The sequence below is a fragment of the Anopheles stephensi genome, chromosome 3 (assembly GCF_013141755.1).
Source record: "Anopheles stephensi strain Indian chromosome 3, UCI_ANSTEP_V1.0, whole genome shotgun sequence".
Lineage (NCBI taxonomy): Eukaryota > Metazoa > Arthropoda > Insecta > Diptera > Culicidae > Anopheles > Anopheles stephensi.
This window is the reverse complement of record NC_050203.1, coordinates 6,265,001-6,277,727: the sequence shown is the minus strand read 5'-3', so window position 1 is coordinate 6,277,727 and position 12,727 is coordinate 6,265,001. Positions and strand designations below refer to the sequence as shown.

The window sequence follows — 12,727 nt, the reverse complement described above, 5'->3', positions numbered from 1 at the left end:
TAGATTTTTTCTTCAATCCCACTATTTTTGCCAATCAACGTCTGAAAGCATACCGATGCTGATTAGCACCTGGATTCAGTTTGAACTTTTTGTCGGATATCGGCGCTCTTCTTGAGGCTAATTTGGGTGGCTCTATTCAAGCTATTAATTTCTAATCAATTGCTCATATACACAACGTGCTATTATTAGAAAATGGCCGTTCTGAAGAAGCTGAGATAGGGGCGATCTTTCGCAAGCTAATAGACACCTAATTCCCGCCTTTCATCGATAGCGCCGATAGCGGCTCGATCGCATCAACTAGACCAGTGTCGTTGGCAAAGAATCATCTGTTTATTGCTGCATGTCCTTCAGCGGATCTGCGTTTGATGCGATGGCGATGGACTCACCGTGAAGCAACCGTAAAGTTACGAAACACCGTGCAACACGCTGCACACTGCCGGCCCGCTAAAGCCACACGAGATTCGTCCTCGGCCGCGGCGCATGGACAGAAAGAAACCGGACCCTCTAAGCTGATTTCCCACACACACGCTCGCCTTCATCCCGTCCACCCTTGCTGGGCGAACAGATGGACGAAAAACTTTATCAGCATCTTATGACCCCATTAGCCTTCTCGGATCGCTCGGTGGAACAGTTTTTACGCTACGATATCGCCATATATCGTTCAACGCCGGGTCGAGCGAGTTCGATTTCGAACTGGCCGCCAGGACGGGTTAAGGTGGCATCATCATCGGTGGTGTGGCAGGTGTTTGCCGTGGACGAGTCGTCCGAAGAAAGTCCTCACGGGTGGAAGCTTCACCGGTAACAGGGGTCGAGCGTGTATATGGCTAGAAAAGATGGCACTAGCATTGGCCGGAGGTGCGGAGTCGTAGCGCAAAGAGGTGCGAGCAACGGGTGCACCGTGAAACGAAACCTGTTCCACTGGGACTTGGGGAACGACGCAAGCAACGCGTCTTCGACGAAAACAGCTTGCGCAAGCGCCGAGAGGTTCGCCGAGTGATGATCAGTTTCGAAATTTTCGGGATAGCCGCTATCAATTTTCAACATTCCTAAACCGACCGCCTATAGAAGGGTTTGGGTATGCGGCGCTCCACTCCGCACCGGTCCCGGTGAGCGCCGAAGTCCAGGTGCTGATGGCGGTGATCGCGATCGCGAGAAGTAGAGGAAGAAATTTTAATTGACACACTGTCCACTTAAGGGAACGCTCTTCCCAATTTTGAAGTTGTTCTGTTTTATTAGCTGTGCCAACTTCAAGGCTCATACTTGTGGACATACATCGCTGAATATTTATTGTGTCTAGAAGAGGTCTGATTGCAGAATTTAGTGTTGTTTGGGGCAAAACACAAACCAGTTTCTAGGCCATACCTTGAAGACGTATTTCACGGATGGTTCCAAAACCTTTGCTGTAATGCCTTGGCAAGTTCTCCCGCCTTGAAGTGGAACAATTTTTGATAAATTTCTTTTCCACCATCCTTGGACGAGACACCTCCAGCCAAACTTGCCCAGAGAATAGTTTTCTTCCCCCCGGTTCAAGAATAGGAACGACACTAACTCACGAAGCTAGCAAAACCTTAACACACACAGACACCAGCGAGAGAGAAAAAAATGTCAACCCATAACCGGAACCGCTTGTCGTATTTGGAAAGCAACACCCCGAAACCAACATCCAAAATACTAAAAGGGAACCTGGAATAAGGTCTCAGCCGTGTTTTTTTTCTGTTGCTGTGTAAAATGATAAAAGAGGAAAACTTTCAAGCAACAGCGAAAGAAACCTTTAAGAAGCAATCGAAAAAAACAAGCACCCAGAACCCCGGGGGAAAAGAAGTGGAAAGAGGAAGAAGAAACACACAAAACACAACACAGCTCGAAGCAACAATAGCAGCAGCACTATAATACAAAAATACAACCTGATCAACTGGTTACACCCAAGCCTATCCGAAAATTTATGACCATATTTCGTTTGTTTCGTTTGCTACGTGGTCGCTCGCTCCGGCCGGGGCTTTGAAGATGGAACGGGGCAGCGGCATGGCACGGAACGGGTGACTCTAGGTCACGCAGCCGAAGCACTAGAAGCACGGGGTTGGAAACGGCTAAATCTCTTGGTCGCGAAGGCATCGCAAAGGACCTGGAAGAATTTCCAGTGAAGGGGTGGAGGGTTGAAAGTGACCGTTGGGACAGGTGGAAGAGCTCAAGATCGGTGTCTTCAATGTGCTCAGTTCCCAAAAAAAAAACCCAAAGGGGTTTAAGAAGGATGAGCAGCAGAACTTCAACTTCAAGAACTTGAAGGAAATAATCAGAGTTGTTTGGCGCGCTTTAATCGAACAATTTACAGTAAAACTTACTAACAATCACCAGACTGATCAGTAATATCAAGGTAACGGATCAAGCAATCACACCATCTCACACCCCAACACCGTGGATCTTCGATGTCTCTCTCTCTCTCTGTCTCGTCTCCGAGAGACGTCGTAAAAGACACCCATTTGTATCTAGTCACCTGTGGAACGTGTACAAATCCCACCTATCAGCCAACTCCAACGCCTGCTATGCAAAAGATGCTTCAAGGTTCTGCTTTCCGTGCTTAGAATGTCATGCCTGCTTCCTGCAACTTCCCCACTCCTCTTCCTCTTCCATCTCTCCCAGTTCTTTGCTTTTTATGGGCACATTTTGTTGGTGGCGTTTGATAGTCGTAAAATTATTGTGACAAAATATTTGTTACCCTCCCACCTCTCCACTGTTCCAGCGTTCCCTGTCCCATCCCATCGGGTAAAACGGATACGGTCTATGGCGATTGTCCAGTCCGGTGGCACGGGTTAGTTGGGCACGGGTCCACGGCTGGGTACGGGTCTTCGGGTACGCAATTAATACCGCCAGTTTATTGCTCATTAACGGGACGATATCAAGCTGGCTTTTCTCTAGCCTTTGTTTTATGAACCTCCCCGGCAAACCACCCCGTTTGTACAATTCTCCGTCTGTGAAGGATTTTCCCTTTGTTTTTGTTCTGTTTTCGCCCATTTCTTACCACAGCTTTATCTGCATCGTGTGTGTGTGCGAGGGGAATATGTTTCCTTCTGTGACTTCGTAGGCACAGCTGGAATGTGCCTTTTTGGTTTGTTGCTAATATGTTTTAATTCCTTTTCTTCTTGCTATTTGGTCGAGTTGGTGTGGTCGGTGGCCCAAAACAGAGGTCCCCGTATCGAATGCCGTGCTGATGTGCTATTCCTCCGCAACGGCGTCATCCTTCGGCTAATCTTAACTATTTCCGTCCGATTCTCAGGCAGGTGGTAGTACGGGCCGGTATCGCTCCAGGAAGATGAGGTCACAGACGTGGACGTGGACGCGATTAAAGTGTTCTGCCAATATCACGACTTTTAAAGCTTTTGCGATTTCAAGAAATCTCATTTTTTAACCAGCAAATTTAATAAACAATTTTAACTGATATCTTGAACACTCCGGATCCAAAAGCAACCGTCTTCTTGTGCTTTACTATCCTCTCTTCCTTTCGGGCCTCTTACTCTTCGGAGAGACAATTTTATTTATTGCATCATTAATTTCGTTTACTGCAAAGCGCCAAATAATTGTCATGCGAAGGCAAGAAATCTTCGTGACACTGAACGATTTTCCGTTCGCAATCGCTGGACTACACGGTGTTAAGCGAATCCCGTCCCGACACCGGCTGACCAACACTCCCCACCCCGCGGACAGCCGGGAGGAACGATTCAGTTTCGTGAGCATGACTTCGCCGGTCGAGGGCTACTACACTCGATTCCTATCTCGCCTGAAAAGCATGAACCTGGCAGAACCTCACACTAGCGCCCCGATTCCGACGAATTGATTAAGACATAAGGTCCCCACTACGGTTGAAATAGCTCGAAATTTCGGTGTCACTCAATGGTTTGGGTTCCCGTTCGTACTACGGTCAATTTTTGGAGTGCATTTCGTTCGGGCTTCAGAAGCGTGCTCCCGGTACATTAACGCTCGTGCGCACGATTCCCACTGCTTCCAGCCTCCCGAGCCATGGCGCGGGAGGAGATAAGGTCACATCACAAGAGGCACCCAGTTTTTCGCTGTACGTGTAAATTGAACGGTCTGCTGAGCCTTTAGCACAGCAGGAACACGTGGACCGCACGGCCATGGCCAGATAGATCTTTCAGCGTGATCGGACAGCACGAAAAGTTCTGCCCGATTTCGCCACCGTTTTATTTTTTTGACAAGGTCACGATTTTTCAACACTGTCCTAGATTTCCTTGATGATTAATATAGGACTTGGGATATTGGAATATTGGCCACAGTTTACTCCAAAAACATATTTCCACTGATTAAACATTACCCAATAATCCCTGCCCAATCAGCGAAGCTTCTGCCGATGATCAACCTACGCAGAAAAATCTGAAGACACTCACGAACGAAGAATGTCCTTTGCTCCAGAAAATCGCCACCGAAATAAAAACATCTCACACAATCAGCAGCAATCAGCGACGACAGTGGTGCTCGAGACAAAGCTCACCCTAATCCGCTACCTTTCTTCACACCCGAGCAGGGCCTCGTAAAGACGCGTTCCGACTGGATTAAAGCGCGCTCCAAATGCTCTTAATCCCGCGCCATCGCCACTCAAACGGATTTCCCAACGTCCGTGGATTTCTGTTTTCGCACGGAATTTGTTTCAATTTCACAGCCTCCGTTCCGAAAGCATAGTCCCCCCCCCCCCCTCATTCTGTGTCTTTTAATTTCGCCAACGGTTAGAACGCACAAATCCGCCAACGAAAAAAAAAAGAATGGCGCCGAACGTTGGACGAGTCCTCAGGATGCTGGGAGTTTAATGGCATTTCCTTCCAGCGAGTGCTTCCTGCGTGCGGTCACCAACAAACGTCTTTCTTAACGCCCACATCATTCCAGCTGGACATCTTGCGTGCGAATTACTGTCCATGGTGCGGTGCACTCATCGGGTCTCTTCTACCCTACCCTCCAACAAGCAAAAAAATAACAAAAACAAGTCCTTTCATCTTGCAGCAGCAGCAGCAGCAGCAACAGCCGGGGATCGAGAATGTTTGCGAACGCCAACGCACGCCGGTGTGCTTCCGGAAACGGACGGAGCTCATAACGTAAAATGGAATAAAGATTTTAAAGCCTCGATTAAGACATTTTCAAGAGATGCGCGACGCTTTTGCGCTTGTTCTTTTCATTTTCGGGGAGGGCGACTCCTGGGGCACGTGGAGCGTGGAGTTCGCGTGCAATGAAAATAATTCGAATTTTATTTCCAAACAACGCACGAGAGTGTGTGAGATGGAAGTTAGCGCTCTTTGAAGCTGAAATTTTGTATTTTGAAGCTCAGCTTGTATTTCCTTAAGCCAGTCATTCATCCCTGAAGTTGGCGATATTATTGATTAAATTCTGAATTCAACACACTCTCAAAGCCAGATAGTTGTCAACTGTCAGTTATAAACTAACGTGTGACAGATATGACACGCCTGTTGAGATAAGCGAAGCAAAGGTGTAGGAAATTTAGTTTCACTTACCTAGTAACCACCCCGGGTGAACGTTGTTTATCAGCTTCCGTGCAGCAGGAATTCTACAGCATCCCCCAGAAGGTCTCCTCCCGGTGTATTAAAGTCAGCACTTGCTGCCGCCGAATCTCGCACTTGCATCTTCCCCCAAAAAACGATGAACTTGTCCCGTGGTATGCCATTGAGAGGATGTGCCGGAGGAGGACTGCCAGGACGAGGGCTGTCCCCCCCCCCCTCCCTAAAACTCCCGACGAGCCTGTCAGCTAACAATGTTCGCGCAGTACACCACTTCACCGAAAGGCAGATGTCGTTCCCGGCGGACGACACGGTGGTTGTACCGGCGTACGGTTGGTCGGTTTTCGGTCGGTGTCACATCATGTGGAAATTTGCGGATGTGCCGGTCCACCTCGCTCGAACGTGGTGCGTGTTTAATCGCACCGGTCATCTTGCCATCTCCCTTGGTACCGTACTTGCCTGCCGAAGGTGTCTGTGCGTTTGTGTACGTGTGACTGGAACGCTCTGTTCTAGCTCACGGCCAACCGTCTAGGATCCCGTCCCAGTGTGTCTCTTGGCACTGTCACACAAAGATGGCTGCTGCTGCTGCTGCTGATTCTGTTGGTTGATACAAGCAACAAAAGACAAACGTAAAGAAACACACTCGCTCATCGCGGTGCTCGATCGCAAAACCTCGACAACAATGACGAGCATTAGTGCTGCGCGACTCCGACAGCAAAACCAATTCCAAGGCAGGGTAGAAACGGACCATTGAAGCAGATACACCGAGACACACTGCTGCCGTTCGCGGCAACGGCACTAGCAAAAACTGGCGAAAATTGAAATGCGAAACACAGGAATCTTCGATGGCACGTCGCCGTCGACGACGGTGGCACGGAACGTTTTGCCATTGCCTCGCGAACTTTTACGAATGATGAACTTCTCGCTTCGACGTGGCAGCTCGTTCGGTCCGGTTGGCCCACGGCACAGCTGGCGGGCTGGAGGAGTGGACGGCTACGGCAGATATCATATTCGAAGACATCGGCGGCTAAAGAAATCGAAGCGAAATACGATTACGAATGCGCCGGGAAGAAGTCAATGTTCAGGACAACTTTCTGCTAGATTTGCAAACGGGAACGGTGTGTTTGGTTGGATGCTTCAATGTTCCATTTTCTTATCGCGCTCTGTGACCTCTTTACGCCATCGCGCTAACGTTCTATGCTCCTGTTTCATGTACAGCCATATTTACCATTTTCTTGAAGTTGGTGCAAAAGTTCGCTGCTCAACTTTGTCGTCCCTCTTCACTGCACCAAATTCAAGCATCTTCCTAATGGCGTCCGGAAGCGCGCCAAAACATTTTTTTCAAGGAATAGACGAAGATTCAATTCCCACCGGAAATGGAAGAAAATTGTAGCAAAAAAACTGAGCTCCATGAAATCTTAAAAACAAAAAAAAAAGGAAAACAAGGGCATCAACAAACCACTTACCCAACATTCAAGCCTCCAAGTTCGTCCCGTTTAAAGCTATCGCCTCCCTTTTCGGCAGGGTGCTGGTGCAAATGGCGGCCTCATCGCGTCCTGATTGTCACAGGACATCCTTCAACAGCAACCGGAACCGAGCAGCAGCAGCAACAGCAGGGATAAATTTCGTGCGCCAAGGCTACGCACAAACACACAGACGGTTATGTTTACTACAGCTGCAAACGCTCACAAATGCCAAAACCAAGCGTGCGTTTATATTCGCGAGTCTCGTCTCCATGGTAACTCCCCCACAACACAATGAGCAGCCACAGTTTTCGCTACCACCACAGTGCACAGGGAAAATCGGGAAAAACTTCAACAAAACAAACCGGAAAGCACACACGCAACGGGAAAGTTACCTGTTTTTTTGTGGGGAATTGGACCAGAATATACTACCACCACACCGGAGGCCAGGTAACGGTATCTCACACTCATTCAGAAACGTTCGCTTAGGAGTGGAAAACGCTACGAGATGAAGGTATTTGTTTCGCCCAAAAACGTATCCTCACGCTGAACGTTCACCTGTTCGCCGAAAGCTTGTATTTATTAGTCTGCGTGACTTTCCCGCACACACATACGCTGCTTTTTGTGTAGAAACAGGCTAACTAGAGAGTGAAAGAGATAGAGCTTTCCCTTCCTAAGTCTGTGTTTGTGTTGGTGTTGTATGGATTTGTGTGGATGTCGTCCTGGCTAAAAAGCCTATAGCAGTTTAAATTCGGTATAAAATCCCTAAAAAATCGACCTAAAAACACGCAGCAGTATGTGCTAGGCCACTTAAACCCATACAATCACAAAATGCGCCGGCCCCATCGTTAGGACGAAACGTCAAAACCAGACACTCCACGGATCCTAGCGAAAAAACCGCACGGTAAACTGCAAAACCCCAAAACGATGACAGGCGGAACAATAAAGCAAACAAAAAACAACCGCACGGAAACACACATACATGCACACCGACGGGAAAACTGAACAACACAAACACGCACGGTCGACCGTTTTTCCTTTTGTTCCGTCTGTTCAACCCACCCACAGAGGGAGCTGGCCAAAAAAGCTCGTTATTATCCTTTTTTTGGGGGGGTTGTTCGCGCTTCACATATTTGTTTCTCAACAGAAAAATCGTCCCACTGGAAAGATGTGTGTTGTGTTTTGGTTTTTCGTTTCGTGTTTTCATCATAAATATTTTAATAAAATTGGTTTTCTGTTCGGTTTGTTTTTTCTTCTTACCTCGCGCTTTCGCTCGTATATAATTATTATAATAGAATAACTCTAATAATTAATTACTTAGCTTAGCTTACTTTTGTGTGTGTTTCTAATTCGGTTTTGTGGGCTTTCTACTTTTTTCTTTTGTTTACTTCTGCTTCCGTCTTTTTGTTTTCCATTTGGTTGTTACACATTTTTCTTCTGCATTTTTTGTTGTTCTTATATTTTTTCTGTTTACGTTGACGTTCTTCTATGTTTGTTACACTTTCTTTCTTTCTTTTCCAAATTTGTCTACTTTATTTCTTTGCACATGTTGCTGTTTTCCGCTTGTTTCTCTATTGTTTTTGGTGCATTTAGGTTTGTTCGGCGTGTTCCCATCCCAACCGCAATCCCTGTTATCAATTGCTTCTTTAAAAAGAAGAACAAAACAATCACCTTACGAAATAAAAGCAACAACTTCATCTTTTTTGTGCCTTTTTTTATGTAGCTATTTCGTAGTTTGCTCTCTATCACTCGTTAAGCAGTTTTGTCACATTAAAAGTAACTCCCAACCACACTCACACACACACATCTTCTATCACTTAAGCACTCCATTTTTCGTATCCCGAGCTCTTTCTCCACGTGTGTGTATCCTTGTTCGAAGCACCAAACGTGTCTCAAGGCGCCGAAATTATACCCCATCAATGTCACACACACCCAAAGTTTCTTTCCATCGTTGTTTTGATTATCAAACCTTCCGGTAAAGCTAGTAAGCTCACTGGGAAAAAACTAAATTTTTGATGTTATAAACCATTTCAAGCGACACGTGCTGCTAGCCATAGAACACTAAAGAGAGGTAAAACAAAACATCAAACTACCTGAAATAGAAGAAAACCATACCAACCCGATCAACACGGACAAAAAAACAATAAAAACCTCCGAAAACTTAACACAAAACACAAATTAGCTACCGTAGCGCATAAACAAATGGAAAAGGCAGGAAAAAAATGGAAACAGGAGACAGATTGTTGGTTTATGTTTTCTGATTTTTTTATATTTTCTGCAATAGATTATTTTTGTATTATTCTTATAAGGTTCTTTTGTTGTTTCGCTTTTTTGTTTTTTTTTTTTTACTACACCACCACTTCGACTTCTTCTAACCGTTGTGTTTGTTTGTTTCATTTTTCCATTCATTTCCGTATTTCTTTCTGTTTTCTACAACTTTATGTACACTTTGAGGGCACGCATTTTCCTTCTGAGGGAATGTGCATTTCCTTCCCGTTTTTTCGTCTTTTCGCTTCAATTTTTGTCTACGCCACCGTTACGCCGTTGAACCAGCGTACCGTTAGTGGTTAGGTATAAGATGTTTGCTTAGCTTTTATATCAATTATCAATCGTCACGGTACGTCCCTAAGAACCGTGCCACTAGTGCCACCATATGCATACACTACACTTAACGCTTAAACGGTATATTCTTGTATTTTTGTTTGTTTGTTTGTTTCTTTATTCGTTTTGTTTGTTTTTTGTTGTTTCTTTTTTGTTTTGTTTAGTATGTAATGTACTTATACCCTTGTTTTTCCTTATGTGTGTTGCTCTTTCCTTTTTGTTGTGCTTTGCTGTATGCTTGTTTCGCGCCTCCCGATCACACACTTACGCTACGCATTTATGGTACAGTCCACGATTTTCTATTACATTCACGCTTTGTTCGTTCAACACACCAGCACACACACACACACACATACACGCACATGCACACACCATTACCTCTACTACTGTCCTTATTATGTCTAATATCCTTGTATTCATTCGTTTGTTTAAACCCCCCCCCCCCGCGACGACGACGGCGACGATGGGGATCCATGCTGCTTGCGCGTGTGTGTGTGTGTGTTGTGTATATAACTGTATCTCTTGTTGTGTTCTTTTCGGGCCGTTGTGTTTTTTGTCCTAAATGCTCCCCAACGTTCGATTTTTACTCCTTTTTTTTGGTGTCGACTATGTGTGCGTGAGTGAGCGTTTTGTTTTTCCTGTTAGTGTTTGAGTTCTCGAGTTCGATTTCGCAGCATCCAATCGGTATTAAGTTCGGTGCATAATCGCGCTGCTCCCGGACTGCATTTATGACTCATTACACATTACATAACAAGAATAAGAAGAAGAGGAAGAGTACGAAGAAGTAGAAGATGGATGGGCGAGCCGAAGGAAGCCGCCTGAGCCGTGTTTTGCATTTTTGTATTACAATTTTGCGTATATTCGTTTTCCTTATTGCACTAAATGATTACCCTGTGTCATTGATTCGTTTCTTTTTTTTTTCGAGTCCAAACTTGTGTTCCAAATTCAATCGTTTTGTTTCGTGTCCTTCTCTCTTTTTTTTTGTTGGGTGGAATAAAACCCGATCGGCCTAAACACAGGAGGAAAACAAAAAAGCTCCGAGCCCGCTTTGGGATCGCTTCCTTTAATGAAGCGAACGCTAAACGCCGCCCGAAACAGAAGTGGATCGATAAATCAACATCAACATGAATCAATTGGCAGGCTATCATTTTGCCTGGCCTAATGGTCACCGCAGAGGAACAAGCCGAAAAATGGTTACCGGACCTGCGTTTCTTAACAGTTCTGGTAAAGCAAACCAGCAAGCTCATTCGGCTGGGCGTTTTTTTTTACGATTTGCCGGTGGTTTTATTGCGTTTTCGCACATCCTTCTGCTGATGGGTGCTTCTGGGTTTTAAACTTAAAGGAACCTTCTCTTAGCTCAAACCGGTGGTATACGAACATTGTGGAGCCTCTCTCTCTCTTTCCTGCCCTCGCTTGCATGCACCGTTTTTCTTACGGTTTCGGCGGTAAAAGTAAGACTCCCCGTAATCGCATCACCGGAACACCAGCACCGAAAACAAATAGCTTGCCGATCGGGCGAAAACCGAGGATCAAAAGTCGGGAACTCAAAGTCGGGGAAAGTACGGCGGGAAAGTCCCGGCGCTCGGTAGCCAATATAGGGCAAGGCGGCATTGCCCACATGAAATACCCTGACCGCACGGGTAGGCAAACGGTTCGGCCAATCCGTCCGCTTCCTTAGGATTGCTGAAGAATTGTTTCGGAAATTCCTTTTACTTTGCTGGTCCGCTTTTTGCCCAACATTTCGGGACCGATCAAACCCGGTAGCCGGCCGTTAATGAAGTGTGCCAGGATCGTATCGGCAAGGTCACGGAAAATCCAGCGCCGGAATTTCCCCCCCCAAATTACGATCAAACAGAGAGGCAGAGCAAGAAAACAAATGCTAACAATTACAACACATCATTAGCTACCCTGGAGCGAAACAAAAGCCGAAAACCAATCTTCTAAGGATTTTCTTGACTAACACAAACACAGCAAAAAAGGGAAAGTGTCACAATGATGGTTATTAAATTTACCTCGCAAACAAAACACACAGCCACATCACACTTTACTGGCCCCGGCAGGCACACTAGACAACGGGTTTTGCCGACGGCAGTACGAGCCGACGGCACTGCCTTTTTCCTGCGAGACGTCGACGCGCCAGATTTCATCACAAACATCACGGAATCACGGAAAGAAAATGGGCCTTCCTTTCTACCGTTTTGATCACTGTACTTACTTGAGCAACATTTTTCGCCAACTTTTCAAATTGCCGAGCACTGGAAAAGCCTGGTGGGAAGTTTCTACCCCGACGGAAGAAGAACAACTCATCTCACCATTCACTCATCACTGACCCAGAATTTCGGACTCTTCCTAATCACCACCACAAACTAACACGAGCGTTCCTGAGCCACCGAACCACAACCGAAGAATGCCACCATTATTCACCAGGGAAAAAACCCACCTCAAGGGCGAAGAACCAAACAAAAAAAAACAGAAACAAGTAATCAAATCCTTTTATGATTTTCAAATGATTGATTTTATCTTCTCTTCAGTTCCACTTGCAACCGAGCACCGAAAACGCCGTAAACTAACATCACTTGTCGCCGAGTGCCGGGGATTCTAGTTGAAGCTTTAATAGATCCCTTATGCGCGCGGTCTCACCCGAATGCTCTTCTCAAGCTCACTTACACACTAAAAACCGAACTGATCGCCGATCGCACCGTAGAGGCTACTGAGCGGATGTCGCCCTGGTCCTAACCTCGTGTCCACTTTGTATCTGCCGAGTGTACTAACACCGTGTATTACCACACTACACAACCGTGTGAGTGTCCTGACCGTGTGTCCTGGGGTTTTTTTTTGTTGTTGTTCTGTCTTAGTACACTAATCCCTCGTTATCTCCCCATCCCGGTTATATGTACAATTCGATCTCGAGAACTCGCGCACTAACACACACACACACACACGGACGCACACACACACACGTGGACACCATCAAACACTCCAAATAAACTCGAAGTTGGGCCACCATTAGTTGATTTGGTTCGCTCGCACTCGCTGTGTGTGTGTGTGTTTCGGAAATCATCGATCGGTACGCACCGCGATCGCCTATCATCTTCTGCTCACTTGTTGTGGTGTGTGTACTTCACCGCACATCACCACTGCTCTTAGCTA

The 12,727-nt window shown here is 46.1% G+C and overlaps 1 protein-coding gene across 1 annotated transcript in view; it reads right to left on the bottom strand.

The window, feature by feature from the left end:
• Positions 1-9,310: 9,310 nt before the first annotated feature.
• The window catches only part of LOC118510390 (mitochondrial distribution and morphology protein 34-like), a 4,156-nt gene continuing 739 nt past the window's right edge, over positions 9,311-12,727 (bottom strand). The window contains exon 1 of the mRNA XM_036052145.1: positions 9,311-12,727. This exon is cut by the window's right edge and continues 739 nt beyond it. The gene's annotated coding sequence lies outside the window, so the exon portion shown is untranslated.